We start from the raw sequence: 27,482 nt of genomic DNA, 5'->3' as shown, positions 1-27,482 counted from the left end.
AATTTCTTGAGATACAATTAATAATATTATTACTAAAAAAACTTAATTTCACATTGTATTGTTACTGATTTTATTGCCTTGTTTTTTTCTTTTTTTTTTTTTTAATTTTGTTGAGTTTTTGTCAGCGATGAATTTTGGGTCTTAAATAATTGTCCTTACTCCTTTGCAACTACTACCAGTAAAAAATTTCAGGGTTGGACTGCTATCAATTCATAAGACAGCAGAAGACTATTTCTTTTCACATCATTGCTTGTGGACTAGATAGTAAAAGGACCATATTGTTGATTTTTCATTTTGAGACTAATTCCAATTGAGAAAATTTATTGAAATGAGGTACAAAAGTGATTTTAGTTTCTATTAAATCTGAAAAGCACTAGAACCCTAATGTTAGAACATGCATTTGATTTAATAATAAATTCATATGCATTTTTATTGAAAGAATTAAGTTTGATTTTTTTTGTTTTAAATTAAAAAAGAAAAAATTATTTAATAAAAAAATTGCAATAGATTTTTATGATGCAATTTCATTTTTTGATGATATGACATCACGTAAATATCATTTAAAGATATGAAAAATAAACATAATGAAAGAAAACGTGTGTCTTTGCTCACCTGATTAATTTCTTAATTTATGCGTTGTTAATGTAATTATAATAATTACAATAATTGCGTTTAACTTTTGTTTTTTTCATTATTTGACAACTCTAGGGATAAGTAGGCTCAATTAGATTAATTTTTGAATCTATGTTTTCTAATTCTAGAGTTGGGTCTCTCAATTCTAGCATTCATGTGAACGGGAGTGTTTGGGATTTGGTTAAGTTTTAGGCTCTTTTAACAGTTTTTACTCATAAAAAAGAAATTTATTTGGTTTCATATTTTATTTGTTATTATAAGTAGGAAGGGTAACGGGTTAAGACAAGTTTTTGTTCGCCTCACTCAAACCCAATTTCATAAAATTTACATCTAATTCTAATTCGAATCAATAATAAAATATTTTTTTTTATATCCAACCTGATTTCTATATGTATAGAATTGTAATCTATCTGACTTGAACCTGAAATTAAGTAAATAATAAAAAATATTATATATAAATATATATCAGATCATATTGAAATCAGTTATCCAAAATCCAACTTTGATTAGATCATTTTTTAAAAAAACAATCCTGTTCAACCCGATTTTTAAAAACATTGACCTATAAAATAGGATAAGATCAAAACTCAACGATTCCGGATGTATTTACTATCCCCAGTTATAGGTATGAAAACCAATTGCTGCCTTATGTCAATTACTTGAGCAATGTAATCGAAATATCTATAATAAGCAGCCCCGTTAACTAATATTCAACTTTGAACTTTGAGTTTACTTTAAATGGTTTATCTGTCTTTTTTAGAAAGTGGTTTCAATAAGATTTGGATTTGGTTTTCAGTACTTATAAATTTCCTTTTCTCTAAACTTTTCTAAGCACTGACCTGACCTCTTATGATTAAAAAAAAAAAAAAAAAACTACGAAGTCAACTTTAAAATTATTTATCTTCTCTTTACTTTTATATAGTCAGTGACTATGTTTAATGCAAAATGCATAAGGGTAAATATTTCTTAATAATTTTGCATAGTATTGTTACTAATTTTATAGCCTTTTTTTTTTTTTTAGTTTTTTAAGAGTTTTTATCACCAATGATTTTTGGGTCTTCAATAATTGTGCTTTGCAATTACTACAATTAAATTTGGAGGGTTGGATATCAAGTCATCGACAGCAGCTGACTTCTTTTTTCCTGTATATGACAAAATCAAGGAAAAGTAGGGGTAAGAATTTTTTTTTCTTTCTCTTGTCCAAGGTTAAATAGCCACCACAAAAGAACATAGATATGTACTCAGCTAATATAATTCATAGAAATTCAGAATATTTTGCATACATTGATGCCGGAAATTGATACTTGTGATATGGAGATTAACTACAAACAGAAAAAAAACTCACAAAGAAAACAACTTACAAGAATTTGAATAATGGTAGAATATGATTATTGGATTAAAAAGGATAAAAGTTCATCACCAAGACTAGAAACTAAGGGATACAGAAATACCACTTAAGAATTTTAATCAATGATACAGAACAATAAAAGTTCACCACTCTAGAAAATTCACCTAAGAGATATAGAACTTGAAGAACAATCTAAAATATTGCTTGAGTATAAAAAAAACTCTAGTCTACCTTTTACCAAAGAATAACAGAAAATATATAGGCTAGGAATATCCCACTAAGCACGGAAACTTTCAAATTGCATTGCTAAAATTATGGCTAAAATCATGAGATTTGCATGTGAACATAAACTGCTCATTTACTCCTACAGATTACATGATAATGAATCTAACCACGATCCCATCCATATTCATGCTCTTCTTTTTCAGCTAGTGTGAACGCAATCTCCCTGCTCCAGCCCACCTTATTTCTTCATTTATTTAGTGGATTTGGCCTAAGGATAAGCCCATCTTATTTTTGAATAAGTCTGTCTTAGTTTCAGTCCAGGTTTTATGCTGTACAGACACTCCAGTGTCAATCTACTCTGGTTGAAAAAGACTTGTCCTCAAGTCTGAACTAGTATTCTCTCCGTGGGAGGGTAACAAATCAGCAACATTGAATGTGAAAGATACTTCATAAATGTCGGAAAGCTCTATTTGGTAGGCATTCTCCCCAATATGTTGGAGAACTTTAAAAGAACCATTTGCTTTAGGTTATAATTTGCCAAACTTTTCTGGAGGAAATCTCTCTTTCTGCAAGTTAATCCACACTAAATTACCTTTTTTTAACTTCACATGTCTTCAATGCATGATTATTGCCTTTTATATTTCTTATTTTTCTACAAAATTCCAATTCTGACTTATTCATGTGATCGTTTGATACCTTTAACCATTTCTTCATATACCACCTCAAAAGGATTGCAACCAGTGGTTTGGTTTGGCAAGCGGTTGTAGGCAAACTCTATTCGAGCTAAAATAAGATCCTACTACTTGATATTCTTTCTTATGGAAAAAGGAACCAAACACCTCTTGCTAACTTTGATTTCATTCTCTTTTTGCAGCCAAGATAGCTTATATAGTTTATGGTGATCCACTGCCTTGAAGCCTAATTTTTGCACCATAAAAATAGAAACAATGTTTTTAAAACTTTCACTATCAATCATAACATCACATACCTTATCATGCACAATGCTTTTAGCATGGAATTTATTCTTGTGCAACCAGTCTTCCTCTTTTACATGCACATCACTCATGTTGTATTGTATAACAAGTGAAGATTCAAGATCACCATAGGTATCCTTAACACCTTGTTCAAGATCCTAGGGTACTTCAATAGGTTTTACTTCAACATCTTCAAGATCTTCATCTTTAACCAGCGTATTTATCTTGAATTTAGATACTCAGAATATATATGCCTAACTTTTTAGCTCTTGAAGTCTCTTTGGGGTTTAAGTGTTGATAGTACTAGATTGTGGTTTAATGGAAATGGCTCCTTCCTTTTTTAAGGGTAGATTTGAAGAGGGTTTGGTAGAAACATTGGTCTTGAACATGCTTTACACCTTAATGTATTTTTTTCACCAAAAGATCTCTTTGCTTCAAGTTATGGAGCCTAAGAAAGATATCTTGTCGAAAGTTGTCTGAAAGATGCTTTCTTTTCAACTCTCTTTTCATCTTTTCGCAAGTTGTAATTTTTCTCCTGCCTTATCTTTCCCTTTGCTTCTTCAGATTTTTCCCACCAAAAGGATGCATGTTTTCTAAGTTTGATGCCACTAGCTTCACCTTGTAATGTTCAGGGACATCATGGTTTTCAAATATGCATTCCACTGTATGCAGCCAATCTAAAAATTCTTCAAGTTGCATCTTACCCTCAAACTTAGGAATTTCTATCTTCGGATTGAATATGCTAAGATGAAGTTAATTTCTGTGTAAATAGTCTCTAACTTGCCGTGAGTGAGATAAAGTGCTATCATCAGAATCACTATTGTTTCCATGGTATGGACTGGTTTATCTTTCACCTTATTCGTTCCTCTTTTGTTGCCTCCTTATCTCCTCTCTCTCTTCTTGTATATGCAGCCCATGTTGTAGTTGACGGATCTGTTGCCGCATCTCCTCTATGAGGGCATCCCTTGGATCAACATTGGTAGTTGCTGCAACATCAGTATTGGTTTCAACATCTTCTACTGGTGCTTGACAATGATGACTTGCTATAGCTCTGATACCAATTTGATGCTTGAATTGATACTTGTGATATGGAGATTAACTGCAAATAGAAAAAAAAAAACTCACAAAGAAGACAACTCACAATAATTTGAATAATGGCATAATATGATTATTAGATTAAAAAGGATAAAAGTTCACCACCAAGACTAAAAACTAAGAGATACAGAAATACAACCCTAAGAATTTTAATCAAGGATATAGAATAATAGAAGTTCACCACTTTAGGAAATCTACCTAAGATATACAGAACTTAAAGAACAATCTAAAATATTGCTTAAGTATAAAGAAAACTCTAGTCTGTCTTTTACCAAAGAATAACAGAAAATATATAGGCTAGGAACATCCCACTAAGCTCGGAAACTCTCAGATTGCATTGCTAGAATCATGCCTAAAATCATGTCTAAATCACGGAATTTGCATGTGAACATAATTTGTCCATTTACTCTTGCAGATTATATGATAATGAACTTAACCACAATCCAATCCATATTCATGCTCTTCTTTTCCAGCTAGTGTGAATGCAATCTTCCTGCTTCAGCCCACCTTATTTCTTCATTTTTTAGTAGATTTGGACTAAGGATAGGTCCATCTTATTTTTGAATAAGTCTACTCTAGTCTCAACTCAAGTTGTATGTAGTACAGATACTCCGGTGTCATACATACAGACGGATCTGTTTGCAATCCTAGAAAAAGAGAGTAATTTGGACCCCGTTTTCGACCAAAAGGAGAAGTGGCGGAGGCTGTTGTGTCCTTAATTAGCTATTGAAAGGATCTCGGATTTACTCATTCATGAAGCAATTTACTGGCAGGGTGGAGTCCGTGAGAAAGTGGAGCGCCAAAAGGCTGAACTAGAACGGATGAATAGCTTCTTCAAGGATGCAGACTACAAGCAAGAGCGTCTATCAAAAAATTATCTTGGTTGGATATGACAAAATCAATAAAAAAAAAAAAAGGAAAGAAAAGATATTATTTGGTTTTCATTGTTAAATATTTAAGATTTGATAGTTCAAATAAAAAATTTGTGGACAGATTTATTCGTTGTTGAACTCTGAAGATGTTTCGTGTAATTGCTTCCAAATTTCCTCTGATTCCCTATTGATTGGTCTGACAAACAAAAGATGACAAACTCATTTTATCTTCAATGTCGCCCAGATATTATCGTGTTTTTTTTGCACGAAAAATAGAAACATAATTGGTTTGGTCTTCTATTTGTTGTCAGTAAATTACTTGGAAGTTGCTCTATTAGTATGCATGGTTACTATTCAACATTAAAATGTTGTTTTTTTTTTTTAACTTTTATATAGTTTTTTTTTTTTTTTAACTTTTATATAGTCTGTCCATGACCGTGTCCAATGCAAATAAAACAAGAAAAGATAAGGCAAATTCTCCATGGAGCTAGAAGATCTATAGTAGTTAGCCTGTCAACTTCATTTCAACTTAAAATGTTTTTTCCCTTTACTTTTCTATAGTCAGTGATCATGTTTCATGGAAAATGCATAATAGTCATGGATTGGGGATTGGCCAGGCTGCAAATATCCATAAATATTAATTTCTTGGAGATTAAAAGAAAGCGAGATATTCTTACATTCACTTAGTTCTTCCTGATCGAATCTTCTTAAAACATAGTAACACAATAAAAAATATTTAATAATGGTTCGTCTCCTTTTTGATAAAAGGTCTATGATTAAAAGAGAATTTTTTTTCCTATTAGGCCATAATGAAGACAAGTTTTGGATAAAGAAATAGTATTTTGATAAAAAGGTTTAAAATTTTGAAATTATCAGATAGTCCATAAAAATTTAATTATTTGACCGATATAATCACTACTAAACATCAAGGCTTATTAGTTGTTACTAATGATAATAACATGGTAATTAAAAGGAATTGGCTGAAGGCTTTTATTTTTTTTTTAATTTTAATCTCATTTTTTACCTCTTTGTTGAACTCTGAAGAAGTTTCATATAACCTGCCTCCAAATTTCCACTAATTTCATAATGATCGGTTTGACAAACAAAAGATGACAAATTCATGTCAGCTTCGTCGGCCAAGTATTATTGATATTTTTAAAGAAGTGGGAGTTTCCCACACTACTTGAAAAATATGTGGAGAAAGAAGTTAACCAGGAAAAGAGCCTTTAAAACCAAATGACAGGAAAGTCTTAGTGTCACGGACCTAAAGGGGAGTCATGAATCCCACATCGAACATAATAGGAAGGTCACTAGAGTATATAAAGGTTCACACTATCTCTTCCTTGTGAGGCACCTTTTGTAGGACAAAACCGTTAGGCCAGGGGGCCAGAGCGGACAATACCTCACAAGGGTGTGAACCGTGGCAGGAAGGCTGATCTGGGACGCCGGAAGGGTGAATGCCCGGGTCCCGGAGCCGCGCGGATTCGGAGCTTAAGTCTCGACCCGTGACACTATCTTATGACAAACAAGCACCTATACAAATATTAAATATACTTGTTTTTATTTGAAGAATTAAATTAAAGTTTTTTTTTTTTTCAACACTAAAACATTGGAATTTCATTTTGAAAGAGACAATTAGATGTGTTTTGTTTCCCATTTCATCCGATTATTAAGTAGTTGGTGTGTTGTAATGAAATAATCCAAAAGACAGTTCATCTAATATTTTTATAGCGTCTGTTCGTGCAGGAAAATGAGTTGCTTAAACACTATATGAGACCAAAATTTTTTATTTTGCGCACACTATGGAACCGCCATTCACTTTGAAGTCCTAGAGAAAGAAGAATACTTTGGCCTCTGTTTTCGATCAGCAGGAGAAATGGAAGAGGCTGTTGTGTCCTTAGCCATTGGAAGGATCTCGGATTTACTCATTCAAGAAGCAGTTTACCTGGTTGGAATTCGTGAGGAAGTGGAGTGCCTGAAGGCGGAACTAAAGCGGATGCAGAGCTTTTTGAAAGTCGCTGACCATAGGCAAGAACAAGACGAGCGTCTCCGCAACCGAGTGGGGGAAATTAGAGATCTTGCTTACGATGCTGAAGATGTTATTGACTCCTACATTCTTGAAATTGCACATCAAGGAGGCTTTCATGGAATCATCAAGAGATTCACCTCCATTTTCACCAAGCCTTCTCATTTGCACAAAATAGGGGTGCAGGTCAAAGCAGTCCAGACAAAGCTTGAAGCTATTTCCAAGAGTCTTCCGGCTTATGAGATATCTGGTGAACGAGAGGAGGCTAGCTCTATTTCCAGAATGCAGCAGCAGCAGCGGTTAAGAAGAACGTATTCGCATGTTGAGGAAGTGATGGTTGTTGGCTTGGAGGGCATGACAAGGAATGTTTTGGCTCAGTTAATGACAGAAGAAGAAGAAGAAGATAGACTTCATGTCGTTGTTTCCATAGTCGGGATGGGGGGCATAGGTAAAAGCACTCTTGCAAAAAAAGTATACAATCACATCGATGTGAGACGACATTTTGATTGTTTTGCTTGGGCTTTTGTTTCTCCAAAATTTATGCCAAGAGAAGTTTTGCTTGATGTCCTCATAAAAGTTCTTTCTCCTTCTAAAGAAGAAAGAGAGCTAATTGATAAATTGAGGGAGAATGAATTGATAAAAAGACTTTTTGTTGTCTTGAGAGAAAAACGGTATTTGGTAGTCCTTGATGATATATGGAGAAGTGAAGATTGGGATTATCTTAAACATGCTTTTCCACGAGGAAAAAAGGGTAGTAAAATTTTATTCACATCACGGAAAAAGGATGTGGCATTACATACGGATCCTTGTAGCTGCCCGATGGAGCTTCCACTTCTTACTGATGATGAAAGTTGGGAGCTTTTCAAGAGGAAAGCATTTCCCGGAAATACAACTAAGTCCGATGCTCGTTCAAGAGAATTTGAGATGCTAGGAAGAGAAATGGTGAAAAAATGTGGAGGGCTACCTCTGGCAATTGTTGCGCTGGGAGGACTGCTAGCAACTAAAAAATCACGGGCTCAGTCGGAGATGGTTCAAAGAAACATGCGTGCACACTTAAACAAGGTCCAACATCAAGACCATCAGTATGGTGCTGTGAATGGAATTTTGGTTTTAAGCTACAATGATTTGCCTTATTGTTTAAAACCATGCTTCTTATATCTTGGTCATTATCCAGAAGATTTGGAGATTTCAAAAAAGGAACTCATTCGATTATGGATTGCTGAAGGTTTCATTTCACCATCAATGGAAAGCGGAGGAATGTTGATGGAAGATGTTGCTGAACAATTCCTGGAAGAGCTGATAAATAGATGTTTGGTTCAAGTTGGCAAGAGGGATCGTATAGGAGTAGGTGTGAAAACATGTCACATACATGATCTCTTGAGGGACTTGTGCGTGGAGAAAGCTCGAGAGGAGAATTTTCCTGAAAATTATTCAGCCAATTCAGCCAGTTGATGTGACCTTGTCGGCATCTATGCCACGAAGAATTGCTATTCATCCTTCCAAAAGGTATGTTTCTTTGAAGGGAGAACATCCAAAATTATGTTCATTGTTGCTCTTTAAAAATGAGAAATTGATAGAATTGAACATTTCAAATTGCAAAAACTTCAAAAATTTAAGAGTCTTGAAAGTTGTGGAAAGGAAGAAAATCCAGTGGTATGTATCAAGTGTAATTGGTAATCTACCTCATTTGAGATATTTGGGGTTAAAATGTGAGGGAAGAATCATCTTCCCACGATCTATTGAGAAGTTGAAAAGTTTGCACACTTTGTATGTCCAAAGTAATGGATTAACAATAAATCCTAAAGTTCTACTCAATATGGAACGTTTAAGGCATATTTTATTATCTAATTTGTGGATGCCGCTAAGGATTACTTCAGAAAATATTGAAACTTTAAAGTACATTTGGGTTGAGAATTTAATTGAAAATAATGCAGTGTTGGGCTTGGCTAATATTCAGAGTTTAGGAATATATTTTAGGAGATCAAAAGATGTTGAGCCTATCCTAAAAGCACTGGTCGAATCACACCGCCTTCGGTCATTGGACATGAGGTTTCCTAGGGCGGATTCAAGCCAATCACACCGCAATTGAGGTATCATGTTTTGAAATTTCTTCCAGCAAACATTGCCAAGTTAACTTTAGAGAGATCTGAGTTGAAGCAGGATCCAATGGCTGTATTGGAAAAGCTGCCTCATTTAAGGACTCTCCGCTTATGGTGGAATTCATACAGGGGGACTAAACTGATTTGCTCTGCCAATGGGTTTCTTCAGCTTGATTCTCTTGAAATTGAATTTTTATCAAAATTAGAAGAGTGGGAGATAGAAGAAGGCGTAATGCCGCGGCTCCGAAGTTTATCTTTGGTTGGTTTAAATAATTTGAGGATGTTTCCAGAAGGGTTGAGGTATATTACTGCTCTCCAGAAAATGAGATTAGATTTGATGAAAAGGTCATTGGTAGAAAGGATTCAAGTGATAGATGGGAGGGAAGGAGAGGATTTCTTTAAAGTCAACCACATACCCTCCATCCAAATATCTCACACAAAGGAATGACTTAAAATTCTAATTTTGCAGGTGAGTTATTTGCTTTTTATAAAATAATAATCTCTTTTGTTTTCTATTTGGGACTATAAATATTCAAATATATCATTTCCTTTCCATAAGATATGATGATATGCGCCATTTTCATCTTGGTGTAGGTATAATAAGATAGGCACTGATACAAGGCGGAGTTGGATGCTTTATTTGATCATGAAAAGCTATTGTGCCAATAAGAGCAAGAAGAGGCTGGGATCACTTCGGTTTGCTTTTTGATTGTTTCAAAGTGTGATTTGTTCCTTTTTTCCTTGATAGTTGATTCTGAGGATCAAGTGCTTTTAGGAAATGAATGGTTATGAGCTTTAATGAACTGGCTGTTTATTGATTTTAAATGTGGAGTGTACGAAGATTATCCATGTGTTGATGGCAAGCTACTGATAGTTTTATTTTCTAAATTTTATTTCTTTTTAAAGACTTTTTTCTTATTTTACTGAATTTGTTTGACGGTTTATCTTCACTAATAAACATCGCTGTTTGTAGACTGATAAGTTAGAACAGAAGGAGGGTAAAAGTAATTCTTGATTGATTGAAAATTTTCGTGCTCGATAACAGAAAGATCTGTAGCAGAAATTCTTCTGAACTTACCCGGAAAAGAAATTTGTTGAGAAACTAGCAATAATAGCAAAATCCAAGCTGTTTTTAAGTTGCATACTTATTTTGTTCACATTTCTTCAAGCAAAATAATGAAGGATGTCAGAAACAAAAAACTTACCAAGTTTGCAATGAGATTTGTCAGAAAGTAAGCATCAAATTCAATGCTGAAGTTAAGAAAACATGAAATATCGCATTTACCGATGCAATTTTAATTTGTTAATACAATCAGTCCAATGAGATTGAATGCTGCTATACTACAATTTTGTGCATCAATAAATAATTAAAAGAAACTAAAAAAAAAAAGTAAGGCCAGCCCAGATGTAATCCTGAACAGTTTGCAACCCAATCCTGAGTACAGAGAGCAAAGTAGCAACAGCATTTCAAAAATCACTGATAATAAAATTACAAAAGACAAGTACTCAAAATGAATCAAGTCTCTTCTGTAAGAGAAGGTAAACTTCTATTAAAATTTGAAGTTATAAATGCATCGATACATGCTAGTGATTTAAGCAGCAATTACGTAAAAACTTGTACCTGGGAAACGGGTATTCAAAGATGATCACAATTGGTATCAGAATGTAAGTCACCCTCCATCTATTTACATGGAAAAATATATTTCTCACAGCAGGATCACAAAATTTGCCACTGCAAGAACTATGAAAGTTCAATGTGTTGTGCTATCACATAACCAAATTAGCGAACCCATCATTTCACTTGCAGATCAAACATCTGCGGAGATAAGATCACGAACTATTATTTTGTGGTAATATCTAATAAAAGCATATTCAATATTTCATAGGTCACGAAACAAATACCAACACCTGGCACCACTTTGTAATATTCAGGCAATATCCCTCTATGCAAATCTCGAATGCCTTCAATCTGGAATATGTGCTTAAATGTGCTTAAACACAAATGAAAAAAGCCATGCATTGCTTTATCCAACGCATTAGAAGATAATTCATAGAAAAAAAATCATCAAGCCAAAAAATAGAAAGAAATTAGTATCTGTACTAAGAAACATAAACCAACTAAACAACCTAATTGTCCTGAAATAGTCAAGTTCGACAAGAATCCAAATTTTCGCGATAAATTCTATGAAAATTAGTTTCAATTGCTAAAGTAAAAAATCCAAACTATTAATAAACAGCATACTATCATAAATTTGTGATTTAACTTTGAAAAAAAGCCTTCAACAAATTCGCAATTACTGTAAACAAACAAACTTTTCGAAATGCTGAAAATAAAAGGAATAGTAGCTTCATACGAGGCCTTCTTTTCTTCATCAACAATAGCCTAAGATTGGAATCAAATTTGAAATTAATTCACATGAAAAACGTCGATCTTGATAATTTGATTCAATAAAAATGAAATAAAATGCTATAAATTAACTGAAAAAAAAATACAGGAAAAAGGATATTAAGCAGCTTACGGGAACTGAGCCGAGTAAATGACTGGTAGCAAGATTTGAATAAGATGATTCCTCCATTTTAAATAAGAGACCGAACTGAGAAATTAACAGAGTGATTTTTTAAAGAACAGGGAAGGAGCAAAACAATGCGTTTTTCCGTAATTTGGAAGCAACGGTGACGAGCGAAGGAAATGCATGACTGAACTGTACACTACCGGGAGCTTTCTCTCTATCCTGGCACGCGCCTTTTGAGAGGGCTGAGTTCCAGGAGTTGGTTGCCTTTTGTTTTTCCAGCGAGGTTCAGATGGTTTGGGCTAATAATGGGCCACTTGGTCCTTTTTTTTTGGTTTAATATAGAGTTTGACGGGCTGTTTATCAACAAAATGGGCCAGGAAAGTAGCTTTTAAGGAAAAATCAACCGATCCAATTAATCCATGCAGATCAGTTTTTTTAATCACCTTCAATAAAGTTTGTTTTTCTTATTTATAAAATATTTAAAAATATTTTGACAAACAATGTATAAGTCTATTAAAAATTTGAGATATTTACTGAAAAAAGCAACATAATTAAGAAAAAGATAATAAAATTCAAAGCATGAAACTTTAAATAAATGGAAATATTCTAAAATATTCTGGGGCAGCTGCCCCATCACTACTATGTACATCCATCCCTGCTAAGATTCTATATTCTTTATCGAATTTGTTGATGTGTGTTTCAGTTGGGTGTTGGAAGTATATTAAAAGGCTGCTTGGGTGATTGATTTGGTAATTAGAGTGATATATCACAAAGAAATCGATTAAGAGAGTGTCAAAGGTAGAATTGGAAACATATTTTAACATTTAAATCAATAACATAAAAGAGAAAAAAAGCATGTAATGGTTAGAATGATTATCTATGACTAAATTTGGATAGACGTAATTAGTTGAGTTGTATGATATTAATTAAGTGTTGAATCAATTAAAATAACTATCAACAAATTTTACTTAAAGATCAAGATGTTGACTAATCGAGCAAAGTGTAATGGTAGAATCCTACGGGACCTTTTAAAAGCAAAATAACACGGTTAAAATTCATTAACGGTCTTTCTTTTTTGGATCTTATCAGTTGTTCTTTGGTGGTTTAATATTTTAAATGACTTTTGGGTCTTCGATAATTGTTCTTTGGTGGTATAATATTTTAAGGGTTAGGTATTTAGCCACCGAAAAGTGGAAGACTAAAGTCTGTTATGATAATTTATTGAATTGATATAGTAACAAAAAGTATAGTGGAAATGAAAGAAAACAGATTTTCTTTGATTCTCCATCTGTTTTTTCCTGTCCAAAGTTAAATGGTCACCAGGCTCACTGGCTCACCGCAAAGACAAATACTCACAACATCTGACAAAGGGAAATACATACAAATTAAGAATATTTTGCAGATACAGATTGCAATCCTAGGAAAAGAAAAGCAATTTGGCCTCTGTTTTCAATCAGCGGGAGAAATGGAAGAGGCCACTGTGTCCTTAGCTATTAAAAGAATCTTGGATTTACTCATTCATGAAGCAGTTTACCTGGGTGGAGTTCGTGACGAAGTGGAGCGCCTAAGGGCTGAACTAGACCGGATGAATAGCGTCTTGAAGGATAGAGACTATAAGCAAGAGCAGACTGAGCTTGGCCGCACTTTGGTGAGACAAATCAGAGATCTTGCTTATGAAGCAGAAGATGTTATAGACTCCTTCATTCTTCAAGTTGCACATCAAGGAGGCTTTCACGGACTCATCATGGGATTCGCCTCCATTTTTACCAAACCTTCTCGTCGGCACAAAACAGGGATACAGATCAAAGCAATCCAAACCAAGCTTGAAGACATTTCCAAAAGTCTTCCAGCTTATGATAAGATATCTAGAGGAGAGAGTTCTGGTTCGGCTACCACGATGCTGCAGCAGCGGTTAAGAAGAACCTACTCACATGTTGAGGAAGAGGATATCGTCAGCTTGGAGGATATAAGAAGGGATGTTTTGGCCCAGTTGACGACAGAAGAAGACGGACCCCATGTTGTTGTTTCCATAATCGGCATGGGGGGCATAGGTAAAACCACTCTTGCCAAAAAAGTATACAATCATATCAATGTGAAACGACATTTTGATTGTTTGGCTTGGGCGTTTATATCTCAACAATGTAAGCCAAGAGAGGTTTTGCATGATGTCCTGGTAAAAGTTGACCCTTCTAAAAACAGGGAGCTAATTGATAAACTGCAAGAGAATGAGTTGATGAAAAGTCTTTTTGATGTATTGAAAGAAAAACGGTACTTTGTGGTTCTTGATGATATCTGGAGAAGCGAGGATTGGAATATTCTTAAACCTTCTTTTCCACGAGGAAAAAGGGGAAGCAAAATTTTATTCACAACACGCAACAAAAATGTTGCATTACTTGCCGATCCTTGCAACCTCCAATAGAGCTTCCACTTCTTACAGATGATGAAAGTTGGAAGCCTTTTAGCAGGAAAGCATTCCCAGGAAATGAGACAGAATCTCATGCTGGCTCCAAAGAATTTGAGATGCTGGGAAGAGAGATGGTGAGAAAATGTGGAAGTCTACCTCTGGCAATTGTTGTGTTGGGAGGCTTGCTAGCAACAAAAAGTCACGGGCTCAGTGGGAGATGGTTCACAAGACATCCATGCACACTTAAAAGGGTTCCAACAACAAGACTATCAGTATGGTGCAGTGAATGGAATTTTGGATTTAAGCTACAATGATTTGCCTTATTGTCTAAAACCATGCTTGTTATATCTTGGCCATTATCCAGAAGATTGGGAGATCTCGAAGAAGGAACTCATTCGATTATGGATAGCTGAAGGTTTCATTTCACAGTCATTAGAAAGCGGGGGAATGTTGATGGAGGATGTAGCTGAACAATTCCTAGAAGAACTGATAAATAGATGTTTGGTTCAAGTTGGCAGGATGGACTACACAGGAACAAGTGTAAAAACATGTCGTATACATGATCTCTTGAGGGACTTGTGCGTGGTCAAAGCTCAAGAGGAGAATTTCTTGGAAATTATGCATCCACCACCAATTGATGAAAACAATGATGATCCTCTTAATGTCAACTTGACAGCATTCATGTCACGAAGAATTGCTATTCATCCTAGCAAAAGGTATGTTTGTACAAAGGGAAAAAATCTAAACTTACGTTCCCTTTTACTCTTTCAAGACGAGAAACTGATAAAACTAAGCATCTCAAAATGCAATAATTTCAAATTTTTAAGGGTCTTGAATCTTGTTAAAAGGAGCGTCAAGTGGCATGTGTCAAGTGAAGTTGGTAACCTACATCATTTGAGTTATTTGGGGTTAAAATGTAATAAAGAAATCATCCTGCCACGATCTATTGGTAAGTTGAAGAGTTTACACACTTTACACCTTCAAAGTGTTGGGTTGATGAGAATTCCTAATATTCTATTCAAGTTGGAACGTTTAAGGCATATTTTATTGTATGATCGCAGACTTTTTTGGGATGGAGTAAAAATGTGTTTGCTGCCAAGGGACACTTTAAAAAATATTGAAACTTTGAAGTTCATACGTGTGAAGAATTTAACCGAAAATAATGCAGTGCTTAGCTTGACTAGTGTTCAAAGCTTAGGAATAACTTTTGAGAGATCAAAAGATGTCGAGCTTATCCTGAAATCACTGAAAGAATTACACCGCCTTCGATCATTGCACATGAGGTTAACAAAGAGTACAATACAATCGTATCCAGACTTGGAACCCCTTCTTCAGTGTCATCACCTTTCGAAACTATTCTTAATAGGGAAGATGCAAGAAGATTCACTTTCGAGGCATCATGTTTTGAAATCTCTTCCAGCAAACGTTGTCAAGTTAACTTTGCGTTTTTCTTATATGAACCTGGATCCGATGGCAGCACTGGAAAAGCTACCTCATTTGAGGATTCTCAAGCTAGGGCGTTCATCATATACTGGTAGTAAAATGATGTGCTCTGCCAATGGGTTTCTTCAACTTGATTCTCTTGAAATCATTGATTTATTAGAATTAGAAGATTGGCAAATTGAAGAAGGCGCAATGCCACGCCTCCGGAGTTTACAATTGGATGGTCTTCCAAAATTGCAGATGTTTCCAGAAGGGTTGAGGTACATTCGGGCTCTCCAAGAAATGAAATTAGATTGGATGAAAAGGTCATTGGTAGAGAGGATTCAAGTGATACAAGGAAGAGAAGGAGAGGATTTCTTTAAAGTACGCCACATACCCTCCATCCAAGTAATTGATCCACTGGAAGATTGAAGACGCCAATTTTGCAATGCCAAATCCTCACTCAAAGTAGTTGCAGGTGAATTAATTATTTCTTTGATAATCTCTTTTGTGTTCATTTGGAAATGTATCCTTTTCATAAAAGCTATAAAAGTCATTTTCATCTTGGTACGGGTAATCTAATCGGCACCGACTTGAAGCTGGGCTGGATGCTTTCTTTTAACCTTTACATGTTATTGTGTAGGCTTTAATGCTTGCTTTAATTTGTATCTGTCATTTAATTGGTTTTATCATGACTTTCACGCTTGATGAGAACATATGCCAGTCATGGTAATTGCTTGAGTTAGAAACATGTTTAGATATGTTTTCTTAGATGTATAAAATTTGATATCCATGTTTAGATATGGCAAAATGAGCAGGAATGCAACGGATATCACCTCCATTTGCCTTTTGATCTCTCTCTCTCTCTCTCTCTCTGATTCTCTTTTTTGTTTGTTTTCTTTATTAATTTCATACACTTTGTATCTAATAATGAGCGATGTCTTGAGATTAGTATGTGTTGGTGCTGTAATGAATTAGTAAATCCAAAGCATGGTTCATTGAAGAATTTATTGTTGTTATTAATTCTTGTGTTGATATAGGAAAGACTTGGTCTCTTTCATTTTCATCTGTTTAATCCGCTATTTACAGTAAAACACAACATTAAAAATAAAAAAAATTATCAAATACATTAACACATGGAGCTTTTAAATTTTACAAGTTAGGTTAGAATAATGACACATATTTTAATTTATTTTTGTTTTCCTTACCAAGTTTCTATATTTAAAAAAAAAAGATGATAAATAGTTAAAAATCAAAATATTATAATTGATACGAATTTATTTGATAATTATTTAATTTATTAGTATTTTTAATTATACCTTAATAAACATTCAGCAACCACGTATTTGAATAATTTTCCTTTCTTAAATAGTAAAAAACCACTCAAACTTACCACGTTCAAGGCCTTTCTTTAACCATTTTAAGGAAAATCACTTGAAAGTCTGATAAATACATTTCACGAAAAAAAATTAAGAAAATTAAATATTATAAATGCGTATTGTGGGAAAAAAACAAAATTATCTTACATTGCAGGTGAAGCTTTTTAGTGGACTACATTTATTTATTGATATTGAATTTTTTAAAAAATGACTGAATAATATATTCCATTCAAATAGTTGTTCTAAATTGTAAATTTTAAGTTATAAACTTATTTAATGAAAAAAAATAGAAAGATAATTCTCCAACCAATCAAATTGAAAAGTTTGAATTACAAAACCACGAAACTACAAATTTTTGTCTTGCTTGGTAACATCTTTGCTAAGTCATATTTTGATGTAAATAAAGGAAAGCTTCGATTGGACAAAAGACACCAGAATTCTAGCATTGGATTAAATCAAAAGAATGCAAAAACAATCTGTTTCTGACTCATTCAAAGGACGATCATCAACAAATTGAATCTGTTCCGACCAAAACAAATCAATGATGCCGAAAACACTAATTTAAAAAGCATTAATGCATCTTTGCTCACCTGATTAATTTATGTTTCTCATTATTTGACAAGCCTAGGGATAAACTTGGCACAATTAGATTAATTTCTTAATCTATGTTTTCTCAGTATAGACTATTGAGTTAGGTCTATTAGATTTTTCATCCTCATTTAATTTACTAGCATCAAACTCCAAAAAAAAAAAAAAAAAAACCACATATTTCCTAAAAAAAAGTATTAACATATGAGTAAAGAGAAACATATTTGGTTGAAATAACTTTTTTAAAAGTGTAATTGAATCGAACCGAATCAATACAATAAGAAGTTTGAACTTGACTCGAAATTTGTTGCTTGAAATTCGGCTCAAATTCAATTAAATTTTAATTTTCAAACTGAAACTTAATTAAAAATAAAAATTAAGTTATTAAAATTAGCTCAAATAGGCTTGTTTATTAAATAAAAAATTAGCTCGATTGCTGTGCTCAATTTTAAGCTTAATTATTTATGTTCGAAAACGAATTCGAACTCAAATTGATATATATAAGAATAAAATAGTTATTTTAAATAAAATAATAAAAATATATATTAAAATATAAAAATTTAATTAAATTTATGAATTATCTAAGGCATTAAATGTTTAAACTCAGCTCACTTGATAAATTAAATTACTCAAACTTAACTCGATAATAATCAAATCGAATTCAAATTTTATTCGAGTTATATCAAATAACTTACAAAGCTCTGGTGTATCACTTAACCATTCTTTTTTTACATTTCTATAGTGAGTTGATCATTTCTAATGTAAAAATTTCAGATTTCTAATGGTCTTGAATCTCTTGAAAAAGGATGTTTTATGGATTATACCAATCAAAAAGCTACCTCATTTGAGGATTCTCTGTTTAAGGAATTCATCATTTACAAGGATTAAAAATGTTTTATTCTGCCAATGGATTTCTCCAACTTGATTCTCTTGAAATTAAAACATCAGAATTAAAATAGTGGCATATAGAAGAAGAGGCAATGCCACTTCTGATGAATCGATGGCTGGAATCTTATGAGCAATTAGCACTGCAATGTCTGTCTAAGGAAAAAAATAATAATAAAAAGATTTATTATTTTAAAATACTATTTCAGCCCTCTTAAAATTAAACATCGATATTCGTCACTGTTTTTTTTTTTTTTTTTTTCAGTCTGAAGATGTTTCATATCCATTTCCTCCAAATTTCCTATAATTTTCTATTGATTGGTTTGACAAATAAAAAAAAAATGACAAATTCATTTCGGCTTCAATATCGGCTATATATTGTTGATTGATTTTTAAAGGAAAAGTGGGAATTTCCCACACTACTTGAAAAATGTGGAAAAAGAAGGTACAAGGAAAAGAGAATAGCTTTGAAAACTAAATAACCGTAAAGTCCTAGCCTTTGTTAAGCAAGTACCGATGTTTAATACTATTATATACCCAAAAGAAATTGAAATATTGTTACATCAAAAACAAAAGCTATGCAAAATGTTGTTGTCATAACGTCTAGATCCGGAGATCTATCGCTAGACATTGACTTAAGGGAGTCGCCACCAATCTTTTTTGTCTAGGTGCGATTGGCCACCCAAAGAATCTGCCCTTTTAGGGAACACCTAAGCTTAAGGGTCCCTAAAAGAATAGGTTCGGGTCTGCTTAACCAGAACAGAATTCGAGAGTTCGGTTACGTGTGAGGAAGGTTGTAGCACCCTCACAACGCCCATCAAAAGATGGTACCAGCTTAAATTTGTGTTATCCAAAAGCCTTAAAATTTTACCAAGTAATTAGTTGTTGGAAATGATTCTCAATTGACTCTAATACTTTTAGCAGAAAATTGAGAAAATTCCCTCACCTCAGGAGTATGCAAGAAAAACTACTGTTTCACTTGCAGGGGCTCCGTCGTCGGATTTATTAAAGAAAAAAACAAAATCATCCAATTAATTATTGGAAATTATTCTCAATTAACTCTAATACTTTTAGCAGAAAATTGAGAAAATTCCCTCACCTCAAGAGTATGCAAGAAAAACTACTGTTTCACTTGCAGAGGCTCCGTCGTCGGATTATTTAAAGAAAAATCAAGATCAACCAATTAATTAATTATCGAAAATTATTCTCAATTGACTCTAATACTTTTAGCAGAAAATTGAGAAAATTCCCTCACCTCAGGAGTATGCAAGAAAAACTACTGTTTCACTTGCAGAGGCTCCATCGTCGGATTTATTAAAGAAAAAACAAAATCATCCAATTAATTATTGGAAATTATTCTCAATTAACTCTAATACTTTTAGCAGAAAATTGAGAAAATTCCCTCACCTCAAGAGTATGCAAGAAAAACTACTGTTTCACTTGCAGAGGCTCCGTCGTCGGATTAATTAAAGAAAAAAAAAATCAAAATCAGCCAAGTAATTAATTATCGGAAATTATTCTCAATTGACTCTAATACTTTTAGCAGAAAATTGAGAAAATTCCCTCACCTCAGGAGTATGCAAGAAAAACTACTGTTTCACTTGCAGAGGCTCCGTCGTCGGATTAATTAAAGAAAAAAGAAAAAAAAATCAAGATCAAAATCAAAGTCAAATAAAAAAAATTCAAAAAAAAAAAAAAAAAAAAAAAACCTGGAGCGGCTCGGATCGCGGCTCGGCTTGGTTCGGCTCGGCTCGGCTCGGCTCGGCTCGGAGGGGCTGAAACGCGCGGGTCAGAAAGCGGGTCGACGCTTCGGGTCGGGTCGGGTTCGGCAAAACGCGCGGATCCTCTTATTAACTTAAAGCCAAAACGACGTCGTTTTGGGAGGGTATAAAAGGCACCTTCCTCCGTTTTTCAGCAGACCGTTCCTCCCCTCTCTCTCTCTTCTTCCCTTCTTCTCTGCCTTCTCTCTAGAATTTGAAGAACGCCGGTGCCGGATTCTGGAAATTTCGCCGGAATCTGGGAATTTCGCCGGAAATTGGCCGGAAGTTGGCCGGATGGTCGCCAGTTTCTGGGATTCTCCGCCGGAAACTGGGTCTGTCGCCGGAAACTTCAAAGTTCGCCGGAATTGTCGCCGGAAAATTCAAAAGTCGCCGGAATTTTCGTCGGAATCTGGAAATTTTCCAGAAATTTCCAAAAAATTTTTTCGCCAAATTTTTCTAAAAAATTTTTCTCACTGCCAGAACACTCCTAAACTTTTCCTTAGCTCTCTAAACACCCCTATTCTCTCAATCAGTAGCTTTTGCTTCTGTTTTCTGTGTGTTCTTCATCTGTTCCAAAGGGTCCTTTATATAGGGGTTGATCAGGAGTTTCTGATCAATCCCAACTCCTCCTTGGACGGGAATTCAGTCTTTGAATCCAATTGGACTCTCTTGATTGAATTCTCATTCCCAGTAGGATTCTCCAGCTTCAATCTTAGCCCTCCAAAATCAAAAATAAAAAAATACTAGATAATAATCAGATAAACGGGAAAAAGAAGAAGAAAAAAATATTAACAGATAATTTAAAATCCGAAAAAAAAAAATATTACCAAAAAAAAAAATAATAATAATAATAATACATAAATTATAATATAATAATAAATATATAACTATATAAATAAAATACATATAAATCTATTCTAAATAAAAAATAAATAAATACAGATATACATATATTAATAATAATAAATATAAAAATACAAAAGAAAAGAAAAAAAAAAGAAAAGGAAAAAAAAATAATAATAATAATACATGATTGAATTGGGCTTTACCCATTTGGGCCAGGCCCAATTGATCTGGGCCCGGACCCAATTGGGTGTCTACAGCTGCCCCTCTTTGCACATTTTCTGTGAAACAGAAATTGCGCAAAGACGTAGACACCCAATCAAGACTCAACTCAACATTTTTTGATTTTTTTTTATTTTTGATTTTTTTTTTTGTTTTTATTTTTTTGATTTTTTTGATTTTTTTTTTTGTTTTTTTTTGTTTTTTTGTTTTTTTTTTTTTTTTTTTTTTGTCGAAGCTCCTCTAAACAGAGACTCAACGACTTTTGAAAGTAAATTGCTCCTCTAAACAGAGGCAACGGACTTTGGAAAGTAAATTGCTCCTCTCAGCAGAAGCACCACGACTTTGAAAAGTAAATTGCTCCTCTCAACAGAGGCAACACCACTTTGAAAAGTAAATTGCTCCTCTAAACAGAGGCACCACGACTTTGGAAAGTAAATTGCTCCTCTCAACAGAGGCACCACGACTTTGGAAAAGTAAATTGCTCCTCTCAACAGAAGTACCACGACTTTGGAAAGATAAATTGCTCCTCTCAACAGAGGCACCACGACTTTGGAAAAATAAATTACTCCTCTAAACAGAGGCAACGGACTTTGGAAAGTAAATTGCTCCTCTCAACAGAGGCACCACGACTTTGGAAAAATAAATTACTCCTTGACAATCATGTCCAAAGGAGTTGAAAGTTGTGTTTGAAGGGATTTCAGGAGATTATGCCCAAAGGTCTTATAAATCAACCCTGATACCAAAAGACATCCTATTTCAAGGATTAGGAACTTACCTAACAAGCTTTTTCTTTTTTCAATTTTGCAAAATATCTTCATATCTGTCATGTGGAATGTTGAAACACTCCTGCTTCTTGAATTTATACACTATACTTTCCTGAAAGTAGTGTATGCTATGCAAATGCATATGAATTTCAATGCATGCTATGCAAATGTTGGTCAACTAATTCCTGTTCAATGTATGGTACTCAAGTTTCTCTAGCTCTTTTTTTCTTGGGTGTCAAGCCCTTTGATTCCTCAAGGATCCAATTGCACTGCTCTTCTAAGATCGAACCAGTGTAGCTCTCAATTTGTCTTTTCCACTCACATTCTCCCTTGTTCAGTTTCTCAATACTCTGGAATAAGCTTCATCAATCAATCATACTTGACCATCATTCAAATGAATTTTTCAGCACTAACAAATTTCAAAACCAGTTTCATCCACCATCACTAGGTCATTGTCTCAGCATTAACCATTCCGAAACAAACTTTCTCCACTGATTGTTCTCATCATTCAATCATAACTTGCAAGTCATATCGATCAATTCATCACTTTTCAAGATTTGCCCCATTATATCATCCATTTGATCACATCATATATCCTTTCAAATCATCTCTTTTAGATTTCTGTCATTTCTTCATCATCTTAGATTTCTTTTCAAATGAATGCAAGACTCTTTTAAGCACATATTCATTCATTTATTATCATTTCAAATCTTGACAAATACAATGTAACCAAACATTTTCTCAATTCATTCTAGGGGTGAAACAATAAGAGAACGCAAGGTGAATTATGGTAAAGATAATCAATGAAGATCTGTTTTGGTATAAAGCAAATGGGAAAGGAAATGAATTGGATACATGTCATTGGGATGGATGGTATGTCCAAATGATGAATATTTAGACAATTCTCAACATTAATCTAGGATTCTTTTTTCAAAAACTCATTCCATTTACAATTGAAGTCATATTGAGCTTGGCGAACTTTGCCCCAGTCTTTGAGGGATCTTCAGATGTTTTTGATCTTCCATTCATGTGAGCCATTTGACTTGATTTTCTACTAAAATCACCCTTTCAGGTTTTCAATTTGAATCTTTTTTTTTTTTCATTTTCTCATTTTTTCCTTTTTTTTTCTCATTTTTTTTCTTTTTTTTTTCTTTTTTTTTTTTCTCATTTTTCATCCATTGTTGATATCTTTCATACATCCAATTTTAGAGCACTGTAGCATGATTCCAGTGCTTCATCATGAGCATGTCTTTGCTCAACATATGACCATTCAAGTTGAGTATTCACACTTGATCCAAATGAACTTTTCAAGGTTGTAATGTAGGCCAAGGTGAAGGGTCATAAAAAAAATGGATATAATAGGCTCAAAACATGTATTACAAAGGTTCAAAACCAAAGGATCATTTGATACAACTTGGCATTTTGCCCCACATCATTTCACTGCTTTTTCTTTTCTCACACAAAGGATCTCATTACTTTGCCCCAAATCATGTGTGGCATTTATTTTTTTCTTTTGCTTTTCTCTTTTCATTTTTGAGACCTTTTGTGGTTTTTTTTTTTTTTTTTTTTTTTTTTCAAAAATTACCCTCCAGTGTAGAGGGTGATCCTTGGTTGGGGTTCTTCAAGGAAAAAAATCATGATTGGCTCAAAGGGGTAGCAATAAATGGTTTTTCCAATGGTAAAAGAAAGATGGCCATTTTTCATCTCAATTGTGAATACCTTTCTTGATCATCATCTGTTGAACAAAGCTCATGATCCTGTATAAAAGATTGCTCATCTTCAAGACATATCTCTTTCACTTCTGGTAATGGCTTACCCTCTTTTTTGCTCAAATCATCTCCTCATATTAATGTGGATGAGTTCTCAAAATTAAATCTCAGAATTATTGTTATCATTGTCTAAATATTCATCATCTGAAATTTAAGAATGGGAATGTGAAGTTATGAAGGGTAGCAGGGTATGGAATAATGGTCAAGTGAAAGAGAAAAATGTAATGAAATGCATTGACTTGCCTTTATTAAAATGATAACAAGTAAAGTCATATTGCAAAAAAAAAATCTAACATTATTTGAAAAGAGATCCTAAAATGACAGAAGAAACCTTCAACCCGCCTTATCTCCATTAAAAATTAGCCCCCTATATGATCAGGTGAAGAAATCCCCATTGACATCTTGCCCCTCAATTCATTGTGACTCTCCGGACCCTTTCTGTTCTTGACTTTCACTCAGGGCACTAACATTGGATGTTGTTGCTTTTCCCTGATCAAAACTTACCATTCCATCATTGATCAACCGTTGCACCTTATACTTTAAAGCAGTACAATTTTCAGTAGAATGGCCAGTAATTCCATAATGGTAGTCGCAGTGGGCTGTAGGATCATACCACTTTGGATAGGGTGGTTTAAGCGGCTCCACATGGCTGGGGGCAATCAAATGGCTATTATAAAGCTCTCGATATAACTCTGTATAAGTCATAGGGATTGGATCAAATACAGGTTTTTCTCGAGTAGTTCGTTGTTCTCGCGAGCCACTGGCTGGGTTAGTAGGGCGGATTTGGGTTCTTACAGGAGCTTGAATGTTAAGGCGGTAAGTGGATGAACAAGATGGTTGTGAAGCTAGCTGGTATGGGTAGGATGAGGCATTATTCACAGTAGGATAGTATGGAGAGTAGCCTTGGGATGGATAGGGTTGATAACCCCTGAATTGTTGTCTATCAAAGCTCACAGCTTGAGCTTCAGCTTCTTTCTTTTCTGATGCCTTCTTGGTTTCTCCTCCTTTCAACTTGCCATTTTTTATGGTACTTTCAATAATTTCTCCAGAGACCACCATGTCAGCAAAATTCTTTGTTGCATTCCCTATCATCTTTTCATAATAGGGATGTTTCAAAGTGCTAACAAATAGCACTGTGGTCTCTTTTTCTGTCAGAGGAGGTTGTACCTGTGAAGCTATATCTCTCCATCTCTGGGCGTACTCTTTAAAAGACTCGTTTGACTTTTTCTCCAGATTCTGCAAAGACAAACGATCAGGAGCCAAATCGATAATGTGTCGATATTGACTGATGAAGTCATGTGCCATATCACTCCAAGAGCGAATACGAGTCCTATCCAACTGAACATACCATCTGGCGGCAGAGCCAGTAAGACTGTCCTGGAAAACATGCATCAAGAGTTTTTCATCATGTGCATGAGCTGCCATCTTTCTGCAATACATGGTGATGTGGGTTTTGGGGCACTTGGTACCATCATATTTTTCAAATTTTGGTACTTTGAACTTATAGGGAATAACCACATCAGGGACTAGGCAGAGCCCAGCAGCATCTACTGACCCATAAAAGCTAAATCCTTCCACAGCCCGTAGCCTCTGCTCTAGCATGCTAATCTTGGAACTTTCCTCAGCTTCTACTCTCATCTTTTCCTTCTCTTTTTCTTTTAAATCATCTAGATCAGGAATTGGTTCTGCTGCCTTTTCGGTGAAGACAGGATTTATATAACTGTTATACTGCCCTGGGTTGAAGGATGATGGCATTCCAGGATATGCAAAGTGTTGTGGTGGGACCTCTTGAGCAGACTGGGCTTGAGGTGGGCCAAAACCTGGAGGGTACAGAGGGTCAGCCACTTCTTGCTGGCTTGTACTTCCTTCAACTCCTTTTCCTTTATTCATGTTGTTAAGAGCTTCCAGAATCTTGCTTAGCTCACTTTCAATCTTTTCTTGTGCTTTTTCTAGCTTTTCAAATCTATGGGAACTTTCTTCTTCCATTTGCCTTGCTCTGGATCTTGTGTTGTATGGATGAGCAGGGTTTTCGCTAGATGGAGCTATTCTGGGACCTTGAGTACCATACTTATGATTAGAAATGTCATGCTGTGCCTTATGTATGATGCTTTGATATACAAATGAAATGTACATTTTTTGAATGAAATCTAGTATGAAATGAATGCAAATGATTGTGTTAAAACATGATCATGAAAATAATACAGATGCATACAATCAGACAAACAACATAGTTAGTTCAATGGATGACATGAAAGTGATGCTGATGCATAGTGTTACATATGATAAAAATAATACACAAAGTTAATCAATCAAAATGATTAGATAAACACCCTTTTGTGTCCTAATTTCAGGGTATATCTATCATTGGGTAGAAAGGGCTCTATCCTAGGGTTAGGCACTCTTAAGGTTCACTACATGTGGTTTTAAAGTCAGAGTCTAAAGGTCCTCAAATTGTTCCTTACATCCTTGTCCATCACAGACTAGTAAGGCACCCTAATCCTCACCCATTACAGGCTACAAGCGGAAAAGGTTCAATTTGAGTGGGAGTATTTCGCTAGCCACTGCGGAGGCATTAGACCTCACGAAAGCAATAGGTACTTTACTCCCTCCTAGAGGGACGGAGCTCGGGTGTAGAGCTCATGTTATGCACATGCACATGAATGACATAATTAACAAAGCAAATAAACATGAATGAATAATAATACATATATACAAAAGGGTTCAATTTTATTAGGCTTTTGGATAACACAAATTATTTGATGGCCTGACTCTCAAAGTCCCCAGTGGAGTCGCCAAGCTGTCATAACGTCTAGATCCGGGGATCTATCGCTAGACATTGACTTAAGGGAGTCGCCACCAATCTTTTTTGTCTAGGTGCGATTGGCCACCTAAAGAATCTGCCCTTTTAGGGAACACCTAAGCTTAAGGGTCCCTAAAAGAATAGGTTCGGGTCTGCTTAACCAGAACAGAGTTCGGGAGTTCGGTTACGTGTGAGGAAGGTTGTAGCACCCTCACAACGCCCATCAAAAGATGGTACCAGCTTAAATTTGTGTTATCCAAAAGCCTTAAAATTTTACCAAGTAATTAGTTGTTGGAAATGATTCTCAATTGACTCTAATACTTTTAGCAGAAAATTGAGAAAATTCCCTCACCTCAGGAGTATGCAAGAAAAACTACTGTTTCACTTGCAGGGGCTCCGTCGTCGGATTTATTAAAGAAAAAAACAAAATCATCCAATTAATTATTGGAAATTATTCTCAATTAACTCTAATACTTTTAGCAGAAAATTGAGAAAATTTCCTCACCTCAAGAGTATGCAAGAAAAACTACTGTTTCACTTGCAGAGGCTCCGTCGTCGGATTATTTAAAGAAAAATCAAGATCAACCAATTAATTAATTATCGAAAATTATTCTCAATTGACTCTAATACTTTTAGCAGAAAATTGAGAAAATTCCCTCACCTCAGGAGTATGCAAGAAAAACTACTGTTTCACTTGCAGAGGCTCCATCGTCGAATTTATTAAAGAAAAAACAAAATCATCCAATTAATTATTGGAAATTATTCTCAATTAACTCTAATACTTTTAGCAGAAAATTGAGAAAATTCCCTCACCTCAAGAGTATGCAAGAAAAACTACTGTTTCACTTGCAGAGGCTCCGT

At 34.5% G+C, this 27,482-nt stretch overlaps 3 pseudogenes across 1 annotated transcript; 2 read left to right on the top strand and 1 right to left on the bottom strand.

The window, feature by feature from the left end:
• LOC111296758 (uncharacterized) overlaps positions 1 to 27,482 on the bottom strand; it is a 71,384-nt pseudogene that overhangs the window by 3,572 nt on the left and 40,330 nt on the right.
• LOC149515718 (putative disease resistance RPP8-like protein 2) lies at positions 6,865 to 11,762 on the top strand (annotated as a pseudogene). The gene is made up of 2 exons (XR_016325920.1): positions 6,865 to 9,741; positions 9,867 to 11,762. The product of XR_016325920.1 is annotated as a putative disease resistance RPP8-like protein 2 (transcript).
• Positions 13,154 to 16,380, top strand: LOC149515717 (disease resistance protein RPP8-like; annotated as a pseudogene).

The sequence above is a fragment of the Durio zibethinus genome, chromosome 12, assembly GCF_047325235.1.
Source record: "Durio zibethinus cultivar Kanyao isolate XHJ-2024 chromosome 12, ASM4732523v1, whole genome shotgun sequence".
Taxonomy (NCBI): Eukaryota; Viridiplantae; Streptophyta; class Magnoliopsida; order Malvales; family Malvaceae; genus Durio; species Durio zibethinus.
Note: the sequence above shows the minus strand (reverse complement) of the source record. Positions and strands in the feature narration are given on the sequence as shown.